This window comes from Dermacentor albipictus, chromosome 2, assembly GCF_038994185.2.
Source record: "Dermacentor albipictus isolate Rhodes 1998 colony chromosome 2, USDA_Dalb.pri_finalv2, whole genome shotgun sequence".
Lineage (NCBI taxonomy): Eukaryota > Metazoa > Arthropoda > Arachnida > Ixodida > Ixodidae > Dermacentor > Dermacentor albipictus.
In genome coordinates, this window is record NC_091822.1 from 84,501,841 (window position 1) to 84,515,327 (window position 13,487).

At 44.6% G+C, this 13,487-nt stretch overlaps 1 protein-coding gene and 1 pseudogene across 3 annotated transcripts in view; one reads left to right on the top strand and one right to left on the bottom strand.

The window, feature by feature from the left end:
• LOC139055986 (uncharacterized) overlaps positions 1 to 13,487 on the top strand; it is a 146,155-nt gene that overhangs the window by 27,033 nt on the left and 105,635 nt on the right. The gene's annotated exons all lie outside the window — the stretch shown is intronic.
• On the bottom strand, positions 7,835 to 8,501 carry LOC139055725 (piggyBac transposable element-derived protein 4-like; annotated as a pseudogene).

Below are 13,487 nucleotides of genomic sequence, written 5' to 3' on the forward strand. Positions count from 1 at the left end.
TACAGGACTCTGAGGAAACCTCTAAAGTATTTGAAGCACTGTATAGGAGTACTGGAAGGACCGGCTGTCTCAAGCAATGCACCTTCTGAAATGGCTTTAGAGAGGCCTTTGCAAGGAGTTGAAAAAGTTTCATAGCCTTTTTGGAATGGACTGTAGGATTTTTATTTATAAAGATGTTAAGACCTAAATATTTAATTGGTTCATCTCTACCTTTCTGCTTAATATCCTGCCCCAAGATAGACAATGAAGGAATGTTGTAGTCAAAGCCCTTACTAATATGATCTGGATGCCAACCAAAATACTGCGACTTAGAAGAATTTATTTGCAAATCAACATTTCTAAGAAAAGAGACTGTTTCATCTATAAGGAGCTGAAGTCCCTCACGAGAATTGGACATTAAGAGGAGATCATCTGCAAATGCCATAGCAGACATAGAACTTTTAAGCAAATGGAACTCCCACACCTAATTTATTTAAACAGTAGTTTAAAGGATCAATTATGCAGTTGAAAAGAAAAGGAGAAAGAGGATCACCTTGTTTGATGCCTCTTCTTAATTATACACGGACATTATCTGAGATACCCCCGCAAGTGTATGTGGTGGTACAATTCACATATAAATGGTTAATTAAGTTAAGGATACATGAAGGGACATTGCGTGCATCTAGGGCACTGAAAATAGCCAAGTTAGACACTGAGTGAAAAGCCTTGCGCAAATCAAGACTCGCAGCAAAGAAAGACTTACATTTAAGTTTAAGCGACCTCATAATACCTTGCAAGCCAAGTAAATTGGAAGAAGCTAGTACTGCAATCTTCGGCGAAACCGGACTGATATTTATGGAAATGGTTTAGTTGCACTCAACCTACACAGTAAGAGCTTGGAAAATAACCTAAAAAGGAGAGGGGAGACAGAGATCGGCCTAAAATCGCCTGGACCCCCCGGATTGGATTTCTTAGGTATAAATACGGTCCTTCTTTGTTTCATTTCCAATGGGACTAAGCCAAAAGCTAACCAATTATTGAAAATATGACATGAGATACCAGGGGGTATCTTTAAAAGTTCGGAAGTTGAGATATTATCGGGTCCTGGAGAGGACTTTGAAGAGAGCAATGTAATGGCAACAGCAACTTCACCCTTCGTGAACAAAGATTCGTCAACCTCGAGTGCTATTGTCGATTTAAGTGGGGAAGACAGTGGTGCAGAATAAGTGTTAAAAATAGGATCAAACTCTTTATGTAAGTCTGTTAAAGAGCATGCAACTGAAGAATCACCCATAAGAAGGTGATCAGCCAGAACTTTGGGACCTAAGTGGTAAACTCCTTGGTGTTTAATGTAACGCGATCGCTTTTGTTGATTTCTATTTTTGGTTTGTTGAATGTTAGGACTATTCTTGTTTTTACTTTTCGTTTTCATTTTCTGTTTAACTCCGAAAGCTTTATAGATGGTCCGGAGATCATCCATAGAAGTAGGACCTGCTACAAGACATGAGACAATAGCCTCGTCTGTAATTCCAACCTCGCAAAGCGCGAGGCGCACCTCAGCATCAGACTGTTCGAAGACTTGTTCACCCTGCTTAAGCAAATGTTGGAAAGTGGCCACACCTACTCCGTCTTGCTGCATGCATAGGCCCAGTACTTTGATATTATGTATTTGAGAAATGTATTGTCCTTTGTTGTGTAGGGTCATGGGTGGGGGCCTCCAGTGCGTGCTGTGCGCAACCAGCAGTGGCTCCAACTTTTTCCAGGGAGCACTCCTCGCAGCTTCCACTTGAGCTACATCTAGTGCGCGCTGCAGGGTGTCCTATATTGTCTCCGGAGAGCCTTTGCTGATCCATATGGTTATGTCGTCGGCGTGCAGTGTCTAACATATGTCTGGTATGGGCAGTACAGATCCGAGTACGTGACACATTGCTATGTTGAACAGTGTTGGGGAGAGCACTCACTGCTCCTTGTGGTGTGCCCTTCTGCGGGTGTGGGTAGGGGTTAGATGTCATGCCACCAATTTTAAGGGCGCACGTATGGCGTCAGTAGAAGACCCGCATGTAGTTGTATATCTTTGTGCTGCAGTTGGTGAAACAGAGCTCAACAAGCATGGCATCCAGGGCCACATTGTCGGGGGCTTTCTTCAAATCTATGGCTAACATTGCTTTAAGTTGAGAGTTGCTGGGATGTTTCATGCATCTGGAGGAGATCTTATGCAAGCTGTGAAGTGTTTACAAGGTTTCCTCTCTGAATGAGAGACTTTGGTGCAACTCCTTTCCTCATCTATGCTCGCCCAGTACGATCAGCCACTTGCTTCCAAAAAGCTGCCTTCGCAATTCACATACCGTCGGACGGTTCCAGCGACTCCACTTGCATAGGTTGGAGCAGCGAGACGACACTCAGGGTGCCTTGTGGTCTAGCAGTAAACACGTGGCGCCCACGGTCACTGTCGAACGGGTTGTGCACTCGTGTCGACATATGCGATGCGGCAGCTCCAACTCACTCGAACTCGTCTGTCAATTGTCTGTCTGCTGGCGTGCTGCCACCTCCTGAAAAGACAGCACTACTTTGCATTATGCCCCAATCATTCTGAATTAACTGCACAGGGCTAGCGTCATGCTAAGCGTGAACATGCTTTAATCATTACTTTTGCGATATTTGCATGAATGGCAGTGGACTCGTCGCCGTCTACAGACAGCAGATAATTTGGCGACGGCCGGTGTGGACTCGAGCTCGCGTTTATGTAAACGCACGCTTGGTACACGCCGTCAAGCCACGGCCACGCGAGAACGCTATAAAAGTGCATGCTTGCGTTCGAAAGCGCGACATCCATAACATAAGAAAAAAAGTCTTGAAGCAAGGTGCGAACAATCGCATGCCATATTTCACCGAAGCAACTTATCGTGGCACGGCAACGGAGCTGATGCGGCTAAGCTGCATTAGGCATGCATCAAGGAGCCTCACTATCAGCAAAATGTAGCTTTACTCAAGCAAAAGTAGTGAGTAGCGAAAACGGAACAGAGAGAACAGGAGCTCACCTGTCGTAAACACATCCTTCATGTCGTCGTCCTTCCCTTCCCTCCACTTTCCTTTTAAATTATCCCAGCATTTGCGCAGTTCGAGTTCAGTGCGAAATTGAACATTGGGCTGGCAGTTGAATTCGTTGGTGATATTTTTCTGCGTCTTCTTTTGTTGGCCAAAGACACCCCATCCGTCCGTTTGTTTTCCACGAGGTCCTTGTACTTGCTCCCCAGATCGATCAACACGGTTCGCTCCTCTTTGCTAAAATTTATCCTTTTTTTCCCCTCCATTACATTTTTTGTTGTAAAGAAATTAATATTTTCAAAAGATACACAGCACAAGATAGAAAAACACGAAAATAAATTGTCCAAGCAATAAAAAGCACTGACCGACTTCGCAAAGTAAACACACATAACAAAGAGACGTGAATAGCAGCAACCATGTTTAAGCATGTTGTTGTGACGGCACGGCGGCAACGCCGCATAGTGGCCAGCCGAAAATAAAGTTGAGTCAACAACGGGCAAACTTTCTGTCTAAAGTTGGCGGTGCTTGCTTGTAGGAGTGCTGTGGCACAGTTTTATTATTTTATTGTGGGAATAAGTTTTACGTATATGCACAGAAGCTTAAAGCGTAAAAATGTGCATAGCCTCACTCCCATGTGACACACTTATTCAGATAAGGGCGCCTTTCAGAAGGTGACCTTAAAATGTCATAAGGTGGGTTTTTGAAGGGCGCCTTAACTTTTCCTCACACTAACTTGAGTTCTCCTTAGGAAAGGCCACCTTTAAAAGTAAGGAAAAAAGTGTTTGTGAATACGGCGGTGAGAGACTGGCATTCATTTTTTTCGGGCTGCCCTTTTTGGACCTTTTTGCAGCCCCTGGGAAGTCTGCAAAATTGGACGTTGACTATACAACTGACCAAGAGGATGCTTCAACTGGTCCGTGAGGCGAATGCGCGGCGGAAGGGGGACGAGAACAGAAAGGGCCTATGCATTGAGGAATTAATTGTAAAGGAAGCGTGCCGCCACCTCTTTGAAGGAGCTTGAGCTAAAAAAGGAAAGTGTTGGCTGATGTTGAGGTACAGGTGTCCCTCATCCAATCAAAATAAACTCTTTAACGCAGTGAAACGCGACACTGAGGTGTTTTGCGCGGGCTGAGAGTATGTCAGGACAGTTGAGGTTGACTTTCCAGGTGCTAAGAGAGAATCTCACTTGTGACAAAGTTTGGGCAAGCTTATACCAAAGAGCTTGCTATCATTTAATAGGAATAGCTCATATTCGAAAATATTTGCTTCTGTATACATCTCTTTTTTATTCATATTTGAAAATGTTTGACTCGATTTGCAGTAGGCTTTACCATTTTTTCGAAAATATTTTATTCGCTGGGCATTATACTAACCCCTCCCTTCTGTTTCCTTTTGGAATAAAATAAACACTACTCCTTACTATGCAAACTGGATTGAGGCCTTGTTTTTTAAACATATTTACTAGAGAGTGACAGTATCGGGTGACATGGTGTCAGCCCTCTTGACATAAAACAAAGTTCTTTGTCATTCAGTTAATTTTGCAAAGGCACTCAGGGAAAACACGGAAAACTGAGGGAATTCGGAGATGTCAACTTGGTAGACACCCTGGGGAGTGATAGATTTCTTATGTCAATTATCTGTGAACTTGACGCCGCTTTCCAAACTACTGGACTCCAGGTAACCACACTATACAGAGTTTGCAATTTTTCCTACCAAGGCGTGTCGTCAAGAGTGGCCATATAGCATGCCTTTGAATTCTACGTTGCAGATATTATGGTAGTGCATATTCCTATGCTAAAAAGGGAGTGGGAAATCTTAAAGCCAAAATGGCAAGCCATGCAAAGAGAAGAGCTACGTTTCAGATGCTCTGGTTGATTGTGACAGATCTGCTCCTGAAATTTCGCACGTTCCTCAAGCCGTCTTCCCAAGACAAGTTTCATGGGGTCAAGAAGTGAGAGGCTTAAGAAAAGGAATTTGTTATGCATGCGTCTACATGGTCGATGAACATACAAGCTAGTTTGTGGTGTTCTGATCAAACAAAGGCATTGCAAAATTAGTAGAATGCATAAAAATGCAAATTTTTAGCAGAAATAAAAGTAAAGAATAGGCTTGTGCGAATAGTAATATCTTAGTTCGAATCGTAATCAAAGCGAATAGTCCTTGGGGTTGAATACTTTCGAAGTGGATTCGAATTGTCAGGTGTCCAAAGAACACAACTGAACAGTTTAAAGTTCTTCTATGCAAAATTCTTTATTTCTGAGGTTAGAACAAAAGCATCACCGAGAATCCTGTGATAACATATCTTAAACAGTAAAAAAATTTTCTGTATATTGACTAGTTGTAAAAGGAGGTGCTCCCTTCCACAGAGATAAACTACAACACATGCATAAAACATCACAGAATATCATTTGGTAACATATTTCAAGTAAAAAAACAAAGGCATAAAGACTAGCAGCTCCACATGCAGTGAAGAAGTCACTCCGTTCTACTAGTTAAAAGGCTACAACACAGAAAAAGAAATCAGAAAAAAATAACAGCTCTACGTGCAAGTAAAAGGTGTTCTTTTCTACAGTTAATAAAATGAAAGTCAAAAATTCTCATGCAGAAAAACTAGTTTTCCCACATGCTGGGGAAGTAGGTGGATCCCTTCTGCTGGTTACAGTGGCACCTGCTGTCAAAAATAACCTATCACTTGTTGTGAAGGTGGCTGCCTTTGCTCTCCCACCATTCGAGCGATTCCTCACAGCGAGGAAGGAGGGGAGCTCTCAGGTCACTCTCAACATCATCTTTGATGGAAGGACCAGATTTCATAGTACCATCTGATGTAAAGCTTGCACAGGCCCCCCACACAGAAGCATCTTCGGAGCTATCTAAACCTATACCGCTCTCACTTGATGTTTCACAGCATACAACTTGCAGTGTTCCCTCTGCTGCTATGGTGAGAAGAGCGCAGGCCCACTCCTTCTCTGCCCTTTCTGTATAGCAGGCATCCTTAAATCTTGGGTCCAGCAACATCGCTAGGGCTGTATCCTCAGATGTCTTGACACCTGGAAACCTTGCATTGATGCTGCATGCCAGACTCGGAGCAATTGCCGACGACTCATCTGATTGAGCTGCGTGTCGAGCAAGTACAATGTAAGTGCACTCCAGCAATGGAATAACTTGGGACAAAGTGGGATATTTGTCCCCAGATAGCTCTATTGTGGCTTGAGCAAGTGGATCGAGTACCTTCACAGCGGCAGTCATCAGCTTCCATTCAGCTGCAGTGAGGTTGTCAACCCCATCACACTCCCAAAGCTCCATGGTAATCGGTTTGCAAAGCTTGAGCAGCCTAGTCATCTGATGCTCACTATTCCAATGCGTCAGAACATCTAGCACCACTTCCAGGACATTCAGCTGCATTTCCCTTTGTACTTCCATAAGGCACGCCCGAGACTTTGAGCTTCTCTTATAGTGGCCAGCACCAGCCCTCGCCTTTGTGCACAGTTGGGAAAATCCAGGTGCATCCCATTTGACATCACTCGCGCACAACTGCAGCGTGTGCCCGGAACATTTGGTAGCCCTGAGCTTAGCATCACCTATTCTATCACTCCCCCTCCGCCACTTCCTTCTGAATGGATTGGTGCGGCTCGCTATGTGCATGTGCACGCTTTTTCGAGCAACCATTGGTGTGCACCTGGTTTCTACACTGGGCTTTTATACAATCGCTTGTCGAGGCTTTCCGTCCCTCTGGATTGATTCGGCGCGGCTTGGTGCAGGTGCACAGGCTTGGTGTGCGCCTGCTTTTTGCACTGGGCTTTCTGCCAATAACTTTCTATTTATTGCGTGTGAACACCCATCATTAGATCCACAAAGTTCACGCTGTGGTTTATTGTTTCCCATTGCAGATTGAGGCTCGTTCTAACAAACGTAGAAATGAGTCATTGAAGCGCATGTGGCCATTGACTCCCACCACAGCCATGTGAGGTGTGACACCAGCAGCGGTGCAGTTACCCTGCAGCCGGCGGAGAGGAGGCGGCACTTCACTTTCTGCCAATAAGTTTCTATTTATTGCGTGTGAACACCCGTGAGCAGGTCCACAAAGTTCACGCTGTGGTTTACTGTTTCCCATTGCAGATTGAGGCTCGCTCTAACAAACGCAGAAATGAGTCTTTGAAGCGCGTATGGCCATTAATTGACTCCCACCACAGCCATGTGAGTTGTGACTACAGCAGCGGTGCACTTACCCTGCAGCCGGTGGAGTGGGGGCGGCACTTCACTTTCTGCCAATAACTTTCTATTTATTGTGTGTGAACACCCGTGATCAGGTCCACAAAGTTCACGCTGTGGTTTACTGTGTCCTATAGCAGATCGAGGCTCGTTCTAAAAAATGCAGAAATGAGTCATTGAAGCACGTGTGGCCATTAATTTACTCCCACCACAGCCCTGTGAGGTGCGACACCAGCAGCAGTGCAGTTACCCTGCAGCCGGCGAAGACGAGGCGGCACTTCACTTTCTGCCAATAACTTTCTATTTATTGCGTGTGAACACCCGTGAGCAGGTCCACAAAGTTCACGCTGTGGTTTACTGTTTCCCATTGCAGATTGAGGCTCGCTCTAACAAACGCAGAAATTAGTCTTTGAAGCGCGTGTGGCCATTCACCCATTGGCTTCCGCTCCTTCCGCGGCGTTTCCTGCCTATTATTCTGGTATAGCGATGAGCATTGGGCGCGCGAGCCGTCTTTAAGAAAAGCGATAAATTCCGCTGCACACCTCGTAGAATGACAAAATTTACTTTATTCTGTTCGGAAGGGCTCACTGCATCATCCCACCTAATATGACTTGCGTGTATGGAAAGCTTTGAAGCACACACACATGTGAAGTGCAACTTCACATTTTCCATATTCCCACCGGCTCTCCGACTTTTTCCCATGTCTCTTGCAGATTAAGCATAGCCTTGATGGATTCTGCTTGATTTTGTTTGGTGGGATATGGCGAGGAAAATTAGCCCACTCGGAAGCCTGCAGCGGCATTGGTGTAGCCGTGACAGGCGGTTTACGTCGACCATGGTACTGGGAAGAAACGGCCGCTTCGAGAATCTCCTCTGCGAGGTTCACTTTCCAGTCTGGTTAGTGGAGCCGCTTTCCTGATGCTTTGGCAGGTAAGACGTAGCTGTTACAAACAGCGATGTCCATAATATAAAAGAAGATTTTCTTGTAGCCTTTGGCTTATCTTCGCCTAATTGGAAAGGAAGCCAGTTGGTCCTCGTGATCCACTCCGCCCATGCCTCAGTTGTAATCGATTACAACTTGCAGCTTCAAAACTGGCAAGCCATTCTTGCGACCCTTTTTTCCGGTATCAGTGAGATCAGTTTAACTCTGGCAGGTTGACAGTATTGTGACCTGCTTTTTGTCTTGCCAAGTGAGTGCCATGATGCCTCGCGCAAAGAGGGGACTTGCATTCGCCTATTTGCAGTTTCGCCTTGAAATCCTTCGGCATGTTCTTTCGGTGAAGGTGGACTGTGCCGACAGCATTCGAACCAGCTTCCTTTAGGTGGCGAAATAGCAATGGCGAAGTATACCAGTTGTCCATAAGCACTGTGTGGCCATCGGGAAGACATTTTTCTAGAAGGTCGATTACAACCGCCTCACTGAACAACAACCTAGCGGTAACTGGAGTCTTTTCACTTTTCCCTGTCCAAATCGAGAACGTCAGGCAGTAGCCGCTTGAAGACTCGCACAGTTTGTAGAATTTAAGGCCAAATCTTGCCCATTTCGACGGGTTAAACTGGACGTAGGACAGCCAACCACGAAACTTCATAAGCAACAGAACTGCTTGTTGGCCTAGTTGGTGCTTGCTAAAAGACATGTTTTTTGCCGCAATTGAACACTCACAAAAGGAAGACACATAAAGACAACATGGGCGGCAAACTTCATAAGGCTTTCATCAACTGCCAGACACTCTTCGGGATCAGGGGCTGTATCAATGCATTTCAGTACATGGTCGAGCACAGGGCGCAACTTCCACAGCTTATCTCCTCTTCGAGGGAGAGAGTTGTCGCAGAAATGCAGATATCTTTAGAGTGCCCAAAAACGCTGCCTCGACATCACAGATGCAAAAAATGGTGGGCTTATAACAGCTCTTGTTGACCAGTAAGATTGAATGCTGCTCTTTCTTACTTGGCTCATCAGCACACACATAGCGAAGTAAGCTTTCATTTCATCCGGTGTTGTTTCATGCCAACTGTGATCGGGATGCAAACGCTGTTTCTCGCATGCAAAGGCATTTGTGTGTAATGCGATGGTGCTCCAAATCTCATCTCCGAGGAGAGCGTTGAACATTGCCAGATCACTGGGATTTGCACCTACTTGTACCTGGATGGCTCGTTTGATGCCTGGTTGACCACAAAAGGTGTTCTTCACAACCTTTTCCACTGTGTCATCCGCTTCCCATTGCCAGTCTTCTAGTTTTCGCGCCTTCGGAGATGGTGGCCGAGAGTCGCACGGATCTTGCGCTAAACACAAGTTGTCTTCATTGTCGCTGTCACTGTCCGTAATCCAGTCACTCTTGTCATCTGACACAACATCCTCTTCATCGCAGTTGTCACTCTCGTCATCAGTCTCGAACACAAGATTGAGAATTTCTTCCGCCGCCAAAGCGTGCTTTCTCCACGACGCCATGTTTGGAAAGAGACAGGATTGCGAACTTTTTGTCTTTAAAAACAACAAAACTGGTCTCGGACAGTGGACAACTACGTCCATCTGGTAGAAAGCACATGAATCGATCACTACACAAGTTGTGTTGTGCTGCCATTTATTGAAGAAACCCAAAAGAAACCATACTCTGAGCAACCGGCGATTTGCCGGCCGCGGAAGCCAATGTGTTAAAGGGGTTGAGACACCAAATTTTGAGGCTATAAAAAGCATACTGTAGGCTTCCTCTGTATGCAAGGACACTCAACATGAAGTGTTGGACAAAGAAAACGTTTAAAATATATTTTAATTCGCTTCCAAAAAGTGCCTAAATGCTTGTTCACATGATCGAAACCCATCACTACCGCAATTGACACCGATGTCACTGTGTTGGAAGCGCAACGAAAGTTTTAGTAACGTCATACCACATTAGAGTGACGTGCAATGAGTGGTGACCCACAGCACTGGGCAAGCCTGGAGAGGCTCGAGTCTAGAGGGCAATGAGCCGCGTCAGTCGTAGAGTCATAATTGGAGCTGCCGCAGCTAGCCAAGACAACTGTCACGGTGGTTTTGTTTGCCTGCACTGGTACAGAATGTGAGTGCAAGACCAGACGATGCAGCAGTGTGTGCATCACAGCTTGGTGTGCCCACATGACCAAACTTCCTTGACGTTGACATCACTGTCCAACTCTGCGCCCACAAACCAAAACTGAAAATTGTTCACATAAATAATGTGATATTAAATTATTTACTGAGAAGATAAGAATACTCGAATGTGTACCATGCTTCCTAGAGCAATAAGAAACGTTTGAAACAAAGAATGCACAAGCCACAAATTTGATGTCTCAACCCCATTAACGTGACTTATTTTGCCATGCAGAGACTGGCTGACGTGTATCTTAGTGTTACTGGTTTTAAGATGAAGACTGAAATTCTTAGTAAATTGTTTCAGAAATAACGTAATCAATACTCAGAGGAAGAAAATACTTATGACAGGAACAACATGCTTTTAGTTTCTAATGAGCCATGCAATTATATTACCAGAGCCAAACCACTTGATCTGTAAGAGGACAACCCAAGAAAGGTCTATTTCAAATGTAAAGTAAGGGCGAGCGCTGGCTTCACCTCTGCTGGGAAGGAACGTGGCACTTCCACTCCTGTAAAGTTTTTAAAACTTCCTTGCATGGAAAGCATGAACCACTTTTACAATGCACATGATACATTTGGGAAATGTACTGATGCAGGACTCACAAAATTGATGTGTTGCTAAAATCGGTGATGAAAGGTTTGTGATGCCTGCAGCTGTTATAACAATGTCGTCAAGTAGTCCCACCATGCTCCATGGGATTCTTGTTGACAACACTTGGAATATTTTAATTCGCTGTATAACACGTTCTACATGAATTCTTGCTGATGCTATCTTTTGTGTCCTAAGTGAATCACCCTTTGGCATCTGCTTTTGTTTTCTGAATAGAGGCCTGAGTAACTCAATTAAGTTGTCTGCACAAATGTCATCTGATCTCGGGTTTAGTTGCTTGATGGGGCAGCTTTGCTCAAACAGGGCCTTGTCTGAGGTGCGGCCTCCATATCCTTGGCTTATGTGTGCACTAAGACCACTTGGTGTAACAGTCACCATATATTTAACTGTGAAACCTTTCTTATAGAAGGGGTAGGTCTGTAATGCACATCGCAAACAGTTGGGCTGGCCAGTAGGAATTAAGGTGCAATCTACAATGACACGCACGTTACTGAAGTGTTTAAAACAGACAGGCAAATCTTTAACATCTTTTTCTTTGGTGGCACAGCCACAGAATTTCAGACATCAACTGAGCAGTCTCTGCAATTATGTTGCTACATGTAGTTAGAGAACAGTTAAAAAGGTGACTCAAGAATGCAGTGGAAATATTATGCTTCAATTTCACCAATGTCACTGAAAATTTTTTTACACATAACTGGTGCCATCCTGAAAGTGGATGAACTTTTGTGTAGCACGTCACAAGAGCATTCAGAACATCATATGATGGCAGGCCTGTGAATGTTTTTACGTTGCTGCTATTTATCGTGTCCACAAACTTCTGTGGAAGAGAACCTGATGTCACTTGGACAGCCTTGCTTTCTGTAAGCCTTGTCCGTGAAGCCATTTCTAATAGGAAATTTGTCGCATCTTTTTCTTCTCTTCAGTACTCTGCCATTAATGCCCGAGGGCTAGGCTGGCAAGCAAATTCCTGTCACAAAACAAAAGCAAGAGTTATAATGTCTGACATAACTGACGCGAGATGCTTCTTTTTTGTCATTCCAATAATGCACGTCAATGTGTTCAATTCAATGTTGGAAGTAGGAAACCCCGGGTTTTTACATCAGTTAATTTGCACCCATCACAGACCACAATGCTTTTGCGAAGTAAATCCAAAAAGCATGCCGCCAGCAAGGTAAAGACAGCTGCCACAACACATACATATACAAAAAGAAATTACCATATTTCCTTTGTCACTTATTCGGTCCATGCTGTTACTGTCAGGGGATGGGAGATTGTCCTGCAATGTGTGCACAAGTTGCAGGCAGCCAATTTACCATGGTGGTTGTGCTGACAGGTGCATGGGGTAACGCCTTTGGTTCTAATGGGGATGCAGCAGTTTCTTTGCTTGATTCATTCTGTAATGCATTAAAAAGTGTTGACATTATTTATTGCATGCTTGTAGCCATGGTGTATGTACCATAAGCATATAAGTGCTGCACTATGCAGTCAAATTAACTTACTCTGGCTGACCGATACGCATGTCGGCGAAGTCTAGCCAGTGAAAGCACTTTCATACGAGCATCCTTGTTCTCATCATAACATGACGTCCTTGGCAAGTTTTCAGTTGGTATTGCATTTTCTTCAGCCGCTGTCTTTGTCATGTTACATCTGAAAAAATAAATGAATTGTTTATGCTTTATTGTGTCTCATTATAGGCTGCACCCAGAATCTTTTCGTTTTACCTCAGAAACAAGGCCACAATATTTATAAAAAGCATTTGGAAGGAAATGAAGCACAGGTTTGAGTGTGCAGGGCTATGCAACGTTGTACACCGAATGTAGCATCTGTAAATTGTAGTTGAAAGCTGCTCATAACACAAAGTACACAGGTGCAAACGCCACCACATGACCGGAGTATTTTTGCCACTGACTTGGGCATGATTTAATGATACAGATAATGCTAGTTTAGGTACTAATACTGCACATATATATGGGACATGTCAGTAGACGGCGGGCGCTGTAAATTTTCTTTGCAACTAACAAACGCATGTAAAATTGACATGTGGCTGTTGCTAAGTGGCAAACTTCTGCAATGAACGTGACAGGCTCGCTGTCGGTGCGAAATACCAGTGTCATATTGGCGCTCATGAGCGCGTCAAAGATTCTCAAGTGCAAGTGGCAAATTCTTAATCAGTCACGCTGGGAAGTGCCCACGTGCAGTGCGCCTGTGCTGCAAGTTCATCCGCACCACGCGTGATATTTATTGCGCTTTAGCATGCCACATACATGGCACGTTTACACTCAACACTTCCTGAACTTGCTAGCACATCATTTGTAAACATTTGAATCTCCGATGCCCGTATAAGTTGCGCGAGGCGTGCTGGGCATCAAAAGCCTCCCGAGTTACAGCCGGGTGTAGTCAACGAGTGTAGAGAAGACGTTCCTCGCAGAAACCACTGTGAAACGTCGAATGTGAGCTCTAATTACAGCCAATGTGGTCAACGAGCGCAGAGGAGACGTTCCTCGGAGAAACCACTGTGACAGGTCTCTAACCTGT